General features: G+C 32.0%; 1 protein-coding gene across 1 annotated transcript in view; it reads right to left on the bottom strand.

The window, feature by feature from the left end:
* Positions 1-11,625, bottom strand: part of LOC134251751 (uncharacterized) — a 41,335-nt gene extending 29,710 nt beyond the window's left edge. The window contains exon 1 of the mRNA XM_062734165.1: positions 11,469-11,625. The gene's annotated coding sequence lies outside the window, so the exon portion shown is untranslated. The remainder of the gene's footprint in view (positions 1-11,468) is intronic.
* Positions 11,626-13,303: the final 1,678 nt, after the last annotated feature.

Genomic DNA, 13,303 nt, shown 5'->3' on the forward strand with positions numbered 1-13,303 from the left:
AGACTTCCTGTGCTTATACTGGATTTAGAATGCTCTTTTTTTCAAATATCATTGACACTTAAGGTAACGAGTTATAGAAATAGATATATCTGGGTGGGAATGATAAAGAGTTGAGCTGATAGACCTTAATTCAGCCAGTCTTTTCTTCGTTTTCCGTTTCTTGGTTTTCTTCAATCCATCAGTTTTTAGAAAGAAACACATCAAAGTAAGGGCACCGCAAAGCGGAGCATTCCTTCCCAAAAAAGCATGTTCAGTAAATCATTTGACATCGATCCCGATACAAATTACGTCAATTCCACACAGAAAAAACTAACATACACATAAAGGAATAACACACATAATCGCATCACTATATCCCATCATACGTTGCGAGGGGATAATACTGTTGTCTATTTCTAAAATATAAGTCTAATTACTTTTGTTTCATAAAATTTTTTTCAAAGTGCGTTAAATGTTCACATGGTGTAAAATTATGATGTACAGTTTTAACGCACTTTGAAAAAATTTTTCAAAGTGCGTTGATTTGGTCCCAAATTCAACGCACTTTGAAAAAATTTTTCAAAGTGCGTTAACCTGGTCCCAAAACTTAACGCACTTTGAAAAAATTTTTCAAAGTGCGTAATTTTTCAAAGTGCGTTGTAACAGTGGTGAAACAAGAATATCAGAAGTCTTGTTTAAAGTCATCATTTCGCAAGTTGTATGGTCGATACAATGACCTTGTCAGCAAATACAATTTATCATTTAGTGAAATGCTGACTGACGTTTTTCATACTTATTGTTAGACCATTATTTATACTCTGTTCCCCGATCATGACAAGAAGCACATGACAGGTGTGACCAGTCGGCAGGGAATGCTCACTCCTCCATTACACTTGATCCCAACTCTCTGCCATCTCCATATGTTTCATTGCACCCTATAATACTTTGGATCTGCAGCGTCATTGTAACGACTGTGCAACTAGCTGATGGTTTCACACGTTATTCAGAAAAAATCTCGTTATCAGGCTAGTTGTTAAACTAAGAGCATAACGTTTTTGTGATGTTGACAGTTTTGCACACGTCTTTATCAAAGAGTTTGCGCTATTTTTCAGCACCTTTTTGTTTACTTATAAATTGAAACATCTAGGAAGAATAGCCTAGTATTTCATTAGCAAATAAGCAAAGTTCAGTAATTGGGTAATAAAAAGGATTTAAAGCTAAAGAACTTGCAGGGAACATCTTTTCAGGTTTACACCCAATAAGTTTTTTAATGTTCAATGTTTAAAATTTTTATGTATATACCTAAAATTGTAATTTTTATATTTGTCTTCAATGATATTAAATGTAAAAGCATGTTGAAGTCATTGATTTCATATATTTCAAATACTAGTTACCTTTTCAATTAATTGATGGAACACACACACTCCCCTCTCTCGTTAGACAGCAGAGGGGAAGGAAGTGCATATTTTTGTAACTAGACAATAACCGTTAGATCAAACACTACACTGAAGTAAGGATATATGAATCTAACAACTGGCTTATCCTTATTTTACGCTTCTTGAACCTGTCTGTTAACGTTGAAATCCATAAAACCTTTAGTGTTTGTTTAGTATTAGTAGGCGATAAATATATTATTTAATTGGATATCTTATCAGCGAGTAATTAAGACCTTTTAGATACTGTTCAATACATATTGAAAATAGGGAATAATGCGTGTTGATGGCCAGTTTTTTTCCTCTCAAAATTTGCATAAATAGCCATCGAACGCGATAAAACGATAACAAATTGAGCATGCACAAATCATAACTTCCTGTTCCGGTGTGTTCAATAATAGGTCATGTGACCCTTTTCCTCATTGAAATCTAATTTGGATTTTACAATCATTGCATCTGACAATATCGTAATCATAAAACGCACGTTTTCCTTCGATTCCCACGTTTGAATAAATCATATTATCGGCATTTCTTCAATATAAACTTATTTCTAGTACTCAAACGAGAGTCATTCGTCAAATTATTTCAGTCTGTGGGCCTTGGTTGCCATCAAATTTGCACTCAAAGTGTACCGAAAGTGATTTATCCCGCCAAAACATAATGTCTCTATTGAGTTTTTTTTTTGGTTCCATTCCCTGTAAAGTTTGTCGCAACTTCTTGATAGGAGTATGTGTTCTGAATGGAAAATACGTATTCTTTCTATCCATATTGTTCTGCTGAAACCTATTATTTATATACATTTCAAAAAGAATAATATATAAATTGTGTTAAAATGAATTCTTAATTAAAATTTCAATAGAATATCATGCTTTGACCTTTAAGAGACAGATATTTAGTCCAGCACAACGCTTCTTTCATATTAAAATAGGTATTCGAAAATATCCCTCTCCATTATTTGTAAAATTTGAAACTATTCTTTGGCGTCTCCAATGTTCAAGTTACAACGATTTAAAGACTGCTTTAAATATAACTTGTATGAGTATGCTTAGATATTATTCTGGTAATTCATAATTCAAAAGCATAGTAATATTATATATTCTTGTAATCATGTTTTGGACACCTGTGAAAAAGGTGAAAAGAACAAAATGTAATCGATCTCAAAAATGTACATAAAATCGATACAATTCTGTGAAGAGATAATAAAACACGGCCCTTGGAAATTCCAGAGGTGGGATCAGGTGCCTTGGAGGAGTAAGCTTTCCATATAGGGACAATTTTATGTAAGTTTTACTATTTTTGACACTCAGATTGATGCATAGGAGAAAATCTTTAATTACACTAACCTTCTTTCCTATTTCTTACTTGATTATTTATCATCACTGAATATTCAGGTCATTTATATGCACTATCTTCAATATTTTGTTTATTTAGAGATGTTTTAATCAAGGTTATTCAAATTTTTTCTAAGCGGTTCAGGAGGAAGAATTCTGTAAAAGAAAACAATAATAAATGCGGATAAAGATATTAAATACATGTACGTGTCACGCAAGTAAATGAATTGCATAAAGACCAAACAGGTGAAATATTTGAAGATTTTAAAATTAAAATATTATTTTGTTATATGGGATATCAACGAATCCATATTTAGCATTTGCATTTGGTTAAAATAAACTGGAGAGTTTTTTTTATCTGAAGAAAGGTTGAGTGATTCTTGACCATATGTTATCTTTTTTGATGAAGATAATGGACGGCAAAATACTATTAGTATGTGCATTTTTCTTAAAATGAAACAAAACATTTCGATAAAAGGTCGAGTACTTTTAGCCCATTTGTAATTTTTTTTCATAAAAGGTGTAAACAAGATATATACATGAATATTTCATGATAAAGGAAAAACAGATAAAGTAAAAAAAAAAAAATCAGATTTGACAAATGTAAAATTCATAAGTTGATAAGGAGACCTGAAATTGCATAGTATTATATTAGAAATGGACCACGAATAAAAAGGCCCAGCATTAAATCTCCTAATAAATCTGTCTGACATTACTGTAATTTCAGGCTTCAGGGTCATTCATTAAACGTGCAGCAACTTACCAAGGTGATGGTAAACTATAAAACCGTAATGACTATAAAAAAAACAAGTGCAAAATAACATGTTGATATTTACAGTATTGAAAAATAGTTCCGCTTTGAGAGAGGATGCCCCTGTTTTAGTACTTTGCTTTCTTTTAAAATCACTTTAAAAGACTGCAGAAGTAATTGCCTCCTACAGTTTTTGTTCATTCATTAATTTAATAATGGTCTATAAAAATTTTTATCTCTGTTTGATCTTTCACGAGGAAGAAGTTAAATGTAAATATACCTTCTGCACAAACCGAAAAAAAAACTAGAAAGTCTGCTATTGCAAGCAATAGCGTATGTCGCCCCGAACTGGACAAGATTTTCATTTTTTGTATCACTAAAACAATACCCATTAGCAAAGCTTGGACAACCATCACTTCGTATCAGTCCTTTCAGTACTTTGATTTAAAAATCAAAGTTAAAGATTTTTCACTTTCTCCTGGTTTCCATGGCAATAATCGATTATTTGAAAATTTTAAATGCAAATCGCACAACTACAATTACTTATCACTAAAATAAAAAAAAAGTTTCATCACGAATGCTCAATGGACCAGAGAGAACACTCGCGGACAAAATTCGTCGCTTTTTGCAGGTTTCCATGGCAACGGTAGCCATTTTGAAACTGAATGACCACACAACACAACTACAACCAGTGGTCGTCCTTTGAGGAAAGTTTCAGGAATATTGTCCCAGCCAACTCCGAGAAACAGCCTGGATAACAAAAACATGCGTACAATCGCAATATGTCGCCTGACTTCGGGGCGACATAACAAACCATACAATATTTTCGTTTTTCTAAGTGCACCAATTGCGCTTTTCTATCGAGTGTTTTTTTCTGACATATATTTGTCGATAACAATCTGAATTCTGAATATTTTTTAAGCTGCCACAATGCATATCTATACAAAAAGATCGACAATTTGTCAAGAAGTCAACAGAATGATAGTAATAAAGTTGTTTTAACTAATTCTTTAGAAAAATTATCCTGATATGAACTAAACTTTCCACTACACTCTTGACTTCGCGCACATTCTACGTCTCATCATAGCTACTGAATCTGCAAGTTCAGCAAGTTTGGTTTGAGCAGATTAATTTTTTTAATCACTCCAATCCAAGTGATCTTTGTAAACCTAACTGATTAACCGTTCTCTTGTTTAATATTACAAAACTTTGTATTATTGGTTACAAAGAAAACAAAATGTTTAAATTTGTTGTTTTGTTAAAGCATACTTTGACATCACAACATAAATTTCACATGCATGTTATTTAAAGGAATTTTATCTCATCAACTATGTTAATCTTTATTCTAAATGTACTCCAATCATATATAAAAATACACTTTCGCTTTGGGATGTCAACCTAACAAAGAAAAGGTTAATTGAAGTAAAACGTTCTAAAAATATACTTTTATGTTTATCTGAAAAATTCATCGACCATATTTATGGATAGAGGATTCTTTTATGAAATAAACAATTCACAGCTAGTGGAGAAAGTAAAATTTAGCTCCGTAACTCATTCCTTAAAATGTCACTTTCATTTCAAGCATTTCCATTCTACTTATAAGCAATCTTGTATTATCATTTTAACGTTACTAAATTGAGAGAAAGTATTTCTATTTATACATGTAATTAGCAAGATATTTGCTGAGGTTTCTAAAATATGAAATCGAAAATAATTTCAAATATTTCACATAATATTAGCCTTAATAAATATAGAAACTAGAAAGCCCTTGAAAAGGAATAAAATATCACCATAAATTACTATTTTGCACAAAGCAATTTTATTTCCCATATGATATAATATTGAAAATCAAAAATAGTTATCTTTTTAGTCGAGTAACTTTTATATTATTATATACTCTTAAAAACAGTATAAATATCACCCACTGTTCCAAAAATTTAATTTCTACATGTTCACATCTATTCGATCCGAGTTATTGATTCATGCCCAGATAAAAAAAACATAAAGTATCAATGCCAATTCCCTGTCGCCTGCGTTGCGCTATGATGAGAGTTCATAGGGTAAGAAGTTGACGTTACGTCGCGGTTTTCAATTCCAATGCGGAACGTGAACAGCGTTTCTTCGAATGAGATTGAATATGCAGAGATCTCGTGTGGAAGAAGGTGCTGGCAACAAAATCATCTATCTCATTCTCAAAGGCCGAAAGTGCCGAGCACAGATATTATTTTGAGTCCTATTATAGGCAAGTTGTAGTGACTCAATATGTTGCCATGGATGAGTGGGCATCCCCTGCCGACCGGTCACACCCACAGCTCCTCGCCAAGTTCGCAAAATAACGGGAAACTTCATCGTCGATTCAGTGTGTAAATAATGTACTAACAATTAGTATGAAAAACGTCAGTCAGGCCGAGTCGCCTCGAGGGAACGTTAAACAAACAAAATCATTTCCGTTAAATCCTACGTATGACAAGGAGCACACGGCGGGTGTGACCGGTCGGCAGGGGATGCTCACTTCTCAATGGTACATGTACCTGATCTCATCTCTTATGGTTTGGAAGTCCGTGAATGACCGTGATTGTTCTGCTTCAAAGTTTGTTTTGTTTTATTATGGAGAGCTTGAATACTGTTCGTTATCTCAATAATATTTCATTAAAAAATACAGAATGTTGATCGCTAAAAAATGGACTTACAGTCTATGACTAAGTGGGCGTTGGCGTGTATGATATTCCTGATTAACAATTAAGATAAGTCTTGGAAACATAATCCGTGTTGCCCAAGGTCTATCTGTTCACCCACAACCAGTACATTGTAAAATTGCCTGATTTAATAAATGAGTATTTATATGGTATATATATGGGAAAAGCAATTCCAGGGAAATGTCTCTACTGTACAATCATGTGTTTTAAAATAAAATTACTGAAATACTACCCCTTTTTCTGTTTCCCATCAATTTAGAATGCAACGATTATATCATTCGAGTTAATATGACACCGCTTTAAAAAAAAAAATAAAAACACGTTCTTTACCTTCTAAAATTTTAAATACTTACATTATTTGTTGCAACAAATCACTTCTTAAAAATAGATTTCAAAATATTTTTAAAACCATGCATTTATTTTGAATAAAGGAAAGTAATATATTAGACAACAGTATCCACCTACTGGTTTTTAATCAAAAGATGCCGTGAAAAGAGATCCCTATCCCCGATTCTGATAATTAAGGAATGATCATCAAATATTTCGGCTTTTTATGGTAGCCGAGACTGACTAGAAGTCAAATTATGCTGAACAATTCTAATACCCTACATAAATAATATTTACTTTAAAAGTTCTTATACTTTAGCTTTATTTTTACTACATTTTTAAATAGCAATGTGTTATTTCTTTTTTTTTAAACAATCATCTACCCCTTAAAAGATATATGAACTAGTTAATTAAGAAAATGCTGCTTCTTTCTTTAAGTGTCCTCGTGTTTGGGTGTAATTATTTATTGCATACTGTAACTGTCTTATTTGTGTAAGCTGACCACCTATAAGGCCATCATTATTCTTGAGAATTTCTTGGCTTTGTATTTATTCATTAGTTTTTTTTACTGGCATAAGCCCTACAAACTGAAATGTAGCCGCTCGACTGTCCCCGTAAACTTCTACTCTGCTGCCGAAATCATATTCGCTAAACCTCTGCTGATTCCATCAACATCTTCACAAGTAGAGGGAAAAAGAATAAATATAAGCTGTGAAGATCAATTTTGTTTACAATTAAACCATAGAAACATTTTGAAGCTATTGCTGTTAAAAAAAAGCACGTTATTTAGAATTATTGACGCCTTCTTTCTACTGTTCGTTTTGTCATATTTTGTTTTATATTAATTTTTTTTATTTTTCTATTTTTATTTTTATTTTTTATTTTTATTCTATTTTTATATTTATATTATTATACTTTTATGTTAAATACTAAAATCTGATTGGTTTAGACGCAGTTAACAATCTGTTCTATTACCCCCAGCCTTAGCAACACACGTGACTACGGGTAACACAACGGTAATGCCACATGCGGGGAAATTATGCGCGTACGGTTCACAATTAAGATCAAAACGTCAGTTGCGCGTTTGAAAAACGGGAATAAACTTGACGTCAAGAAAAGCTTGCGTCCGATGTAGGTTACTTGAAAACAACAAACGACAGACGAAACATGCTTGCGAGTGCAGAAATAACGAAACTTTAGATGATAAAGGATAGAGTATCAAATTAAAGAGGTATATATATGGCGGGGAGTTTGAAAGCTTTCTAAACGTGAACGAAAAGGCGATCGACGATTTGTATTGCTGACACAGTAAATCAAGAAGACATTCAGTATAATAAAATGTGTTTTGGAGGGTAACATGAAATTGACACCCCTCGGAAAACCATTGTCAACCTCCGCTGACGCGTCGGTCAATGGTTTTCCTTGGGGTGTCAATTTCAACTCTTACCCTCCAAAACAGGCACCATTTATATAATGTCGTACGAATATTAGATCATCAGAAAATTATCTCTCCCTTTCCTTGACCGGCATTTCAACCAATGAAATAAAAAAATTTCTCATCATGCATTTTCTACCAATCACAAAAGAGAGATACATGTAGTGTATCGTCCGAAGACTGATAAAAAAAAACAACTTCCAACTCTGTATAGCAAGGAAGACGGCAATAAGCTTCTCAAGCCTGCATTAAACTTCAAGATCAAGTTCATGCAATCTGACAAATATTATAATATTACCTAAAAGATATCGTCACAAGGAATGCTTATATGAAAAATAATAACTAAGTTCCGATTTTTGGAGCAAAAGATTTTACCAAAGTTGTTTTTTAAGTAGGTCAGCATTTCAATTATTGTCCATCTAAACTGAAAGTTTATCTTATAACTAAAATTAACACCCTTCCCCGCAGTCATGCATTTTAACGCATATACCATTTCCTATTTCTAACGCAAAATCACGCATTTGTGTGTTTTACTTAAAAAAGTTCATTTAATCTTCAATTTATAGCAAAATTCCAACTATTTTATACTTGCTTGATCCTCATAAAATAAGAAAAGTTATTTCCTAATTAAAATATTATTTCAGAATATTATTTACGCTAAGCTTTAGAGAAATTTGTACCCCGCTTTAAAGTGCTTGCGGGGAAATGGTAAAGTAATATTTCTATGACGCGAGGATTCAATGTATGTTGCATAGCAATTCTGTATGTTGTAAGGAGTTAATCTAATCAAAGGCTGACGTTTTTATTAACAATATCATATTTAAGAGGACCAGGAACGTTTAGGTAATTAACAAGTTAACAACTCCCTGTCGTATTTCATTTCTGCCGTACCTGTACAGATAATGAATCCATAATAATAAAACTATTATGCACAGACAGTGCAAACCTTATTAACAGGAACATATTGTCACATATAGTTTGTGTACAAAAAAGAACTGGATGTTTATAATAAAAATAAAAACTTCCTATAATTTGTAAAAGCTTTAATCTATTGTGGTGAAATATATGGATATAACGAACAGTTTCCAAGATCAAAAATCCATAAAACAATATAAAATTGAAGCAGAGCAAGCAAGGACCTCCAAAACATCAGGGGTGGGATCAGTTGCCGTGGAGGAGTACGCATTCCCTGTCAACCGGTCACACCCGCCGTGTGCTCTATGTCATTTTCAGGGAATAACGAAAAATCCGTCGACAGACAATTCAGAGTGCATTTTATGGCCTAACAATCAGTATGATAAATGTCAGTTCGCATTTGACTTATTGAGAAATTGTATTTTCTGACAAGGTCATTGTATCGACCTAGAACTTAAGAAATGATGGCTTTAAAGGAGACTGACGATATTCTTGTTTCAGAAATTGTCAATACTTGTATTTTATTTTGTTTTAAAAATTGTTCATAGGTAGAGCATGCCCTCGCGTATCGAGTCAACTGAGATATAAAAACTTCGTATGCAGTTGATGAAGGTATATTGCTTCTCAATATATATTAAAACAGTTGAAGGCCACAGCAAGTTTTTTCATCTTCTCACGGATAAGATTTTTGACATTCTGCTTTATATGAATACAAAAATAGCTCTACTAATAACGGGGCGTAATTGGTATCCATGGGAATTCTAATAGATTGTTGGAAGACCAGGTCAAAAACCACCTAGATATTGTCAACCAGAAACTCAAGCATCTTTTTAATATCAACTTCAGAGTACTTGTGTATACAATCAGATTGCTTTTAACAAAATAATTTTGCAAATGGCTAGTGACAAGGTACATGTAAGAAAATATATTAACGAGTCACATTTTTATTGAAAAATCAGCTGTGTATGATATCAAAAATCCTGGGCTTTTATTTATCGTGAGGAATATTTGTGTATGAAGTTGACAAGTCTTTAATTTTTTATGCTTTTGTTTTTTAATAACAATTTATTATTTCAAATTTTACTACATTTCCTCTGAATTTTTCAGTATCCACATCTAATTTACACCAATTCTCGAATATATACTGTTGCAGAATACTCCTGATGTTTCTTCTTCACTACTGTAAGCTTTACAGCTTTATGTGGTGGGCAAGGTAAATATTAAAAATTACATATCTAAAATAAATTCATATTGAATTATATAAAGTATAAAGTTTTTGGTAAGATTTTACATCCTTTATAAAAAATAGAAGTGAAATTAAAGTTTAAAACTTGGCCAGATTTTTTCAATGAGGTGAAATAAATAATATTATTTTTTTGGTGACAAACTTGCTTTTAATATTTTAATCAAACTAATACAATACGAGAAATTAATTTTGATTTAAAAAAAAAATCGGAAATTTATCATTCTGATAATTAAGGCCACTAAAATGAAAATTTTAAATTGTAGTATTGTTTTGTGCTAATTTGTTTACAGACAAACAGGCACACGGGCATCTTTAAACCATTGCATAATCTCTTAAGATTCTCAACCAGTAGAAATAAAATCTCCTTTTTAAACATACAGGTATGAGAAGTTGGGGGTGTTGTGTGCAAAATCTATAAATTTTGTTAACATTTCAATGCAAGGTCTGATGTTTTTCTGATTTTTTTTTTTTTTTATTTTGGCGTCAGGAATCGTACAAGGTGTACATATTAAGATAATTTTTTTCCCAATCAGACTGAATTGGTTTTTCGGTTAGAAATGCAATACACTGTATGACTATCATGTATAAGAAATTTTCCATGTCTAAAAGGATTTTTGTTTAAGAGGTTTTATGTTTCTCTATGAAAATCTAAAGTAACAAAAAAGATGACCGGCGATATCGTGCTTCAAATCGGAAGGAAGAAATATTAAATCAAATAGATTCGTTTCCTTATAACGAAAGGTCAAGATTTTACCCCTATGGTTACTGAAAGAAATGTGACAGATTGCTCAACAATCGCCGAATCTGCTCAACATTTCAATAACATCTTTATAAAAATGTCATCAATGCTCATTTTATTATTCCATTGAAGTAAAATTGCAAAGATGATAAAAAGTACAGCACAGTAAGTTGATATCGGAATTTCATTCTTCTTTTGAAACGCACAAAAAGAAACATTCTTGTGAAAACACATTGAAATGGATACCTGATCTGATCAAATGAAAAATCAATTCGATATTAATCAAGACCAACAATGGTCTCAAAACGTTTTACCACCTCAACCACATAAAAGAAAAACTAAAATAGAAACGCAACCGGTAAGTATATAACACGGATCAATGTGATGTATTTATTTTTAGCCACATCAATTAAAAATATATATCGGGAGAAAAAATCCAATTTTTGAATCAAACAGAAATCAAATTGGATGGAACTTTATATATATTTCCTTCTTCATCCATCGTTTATTTATGACAGAGGGACCTATATTTCGTGTAAAGTGCATTCTGTGTCTTACAGCATCCGCCTTATTATTATTTTATAGTTTAATTTGATGTAATCAGTTTTCGACTTACCTCCCTAAAGTAACTTAGATGTCCCCGTACAGTTTTCCCCCAGAAAGACAACAGTAAGATTTGATTAAGTTGGGAAATGATCGCAATTTATACTGACGTTGGAACGTCATCTGCCTGGCAATACTTTTACAGCGATGATCTATCAATGATCCTCTGTTAAATCGAGGCCTCTTGTTCCTATCCTCCTATCGGATTAAACACGTCAAATTGCAATTGTTTCATAGCAAATAAAGGCTTTCCCGTGTAAGCTTCCTGAATTACTATTAAAGGGGAGCGAGTAATTGTCCACGTCGTGGTGTGTGTAGGGGTGTGAGGACGTAGGCCTCGCTAATCAGAATTTCAGTATACTCCTGTCGAGCAACGATTGACTTGCAGAAATATTTTATCACTTTAGTTTAATGTAAAGAATACCCAAAACAGACCAGCTTTTCTAAAGAAATTTAACAAATAATTTGATAGGAGGACCAAAGTTGTTTTTTTTTGACAATTTTCGTAAATTATTAACTTGCAAACGATAAGCGTGTCCAATCCAGTTAACTTCGTTTAATTATAAAAATTAATGTAAGGTAACAAGAGATAAATTTGATTCGAACAATTGGTAAAGCATATAATTCCGATTTTAAATTAATAATTAAGGTTCCTAGGAATTTTAAAAGATGAAATTTCACTACAATATGAAGCAACCACGATGTACATGTAAAAGCAGTACATGTATTTACGAGGGACATATGAAAAGTTTAGAGAATGGTTTGATGATATATTAACCGATAAAGGAATTGCAAAGATGTGATGTCATTGTAAAGATCAGGAAAATATGCAAGCATAGTAAAGTAACTTTAATGTGGTACAATAACCCAGATATAATTCCAAAATCCCACGTTTCATACACCGACTACATTCACTTTAATAAAGATTTCAGCGAAGTACACTTGTTCTAATTCTTTGTTTTACGCTAACGGACAGAAAACTTAGTTTACTTATAGTAATATCCTTATTTACTTAAGTATCGAAGTTTTCGCCATTGTAAATCAAAGTTTGTAACATGGTTGAACAAAACAATTTTACTAAAAATTTCATCATGTATCTTTCATTTAAATGCCTCCTAGCAATTCTCTTACACAAAAGGTAAATTTTACTTGTTTAGTTACATTTTATTAAAAATATTTACATCATCGGTATTTAATTTTAGAAATGCCAACTTTAATCTTGACTTTTCTAACTTTATATAATCTTGGCTTTTCCAACTCGAAAGTTGGCAATTCTAGCTTTTGAAAATCATTTTTGGGTTTCATGCGTTTTATTTACATAATTATATATCGTTGTTAATTGGACTTGTACTCTTGTTTCAGAATTATATAAGGAATAAGTAAAAGTAAGTGAAACATTTTAATACGGAACAGGTGTGACTTTTTCTTTTGTGTCTTTCATTTCAAGGTCAGGGAGAATTATCAAATGGAAATATGAATGAACGAAAGATTATTGTTGAATTTACATCTTCGATATATAAATTAATGCCGAAAGTGACACGAAGCAAAACAATATTAAAAATGTTAATATTCAGTTTTATACAGAATGTAATATTTTAAAACGTGGAAACTCCGTAAAACGGAGTACAGGCATATATGTATCTTGGATCCTTTGTGCTGAAACGAATACTTCCTGATAAAAGCAACGGACAATTTCCGATGAAATAATAAGATTTCGAACAAATGCATGCTCTGAAATCCATCCTTGTTAATATACAAAAATCGTCAAATCTATATTAAAATTATATATTTTGTTGAATGTGGATGACATCTTAAAGTCAGTTTTGATTTTATTTAAAAGCGATGACT

This window comes from Saccostrea cucullata, unplaced genomic scaffold, assembly GCF_032062105.1.
Source record: "Saccostrea cucullata isolate Sc308-1 unplaced genomic scaffold, CSIRO_AGI_Scuc_v1 ctg1658, whole genome shotgun sequence".
Classification (NCBI taxonomy): Eukaryota; Metazoa; Mollusca; class Bivalvia; order Ostreida; family Ostreidae; genus Saccostrea; species Saccostrea cuccullata.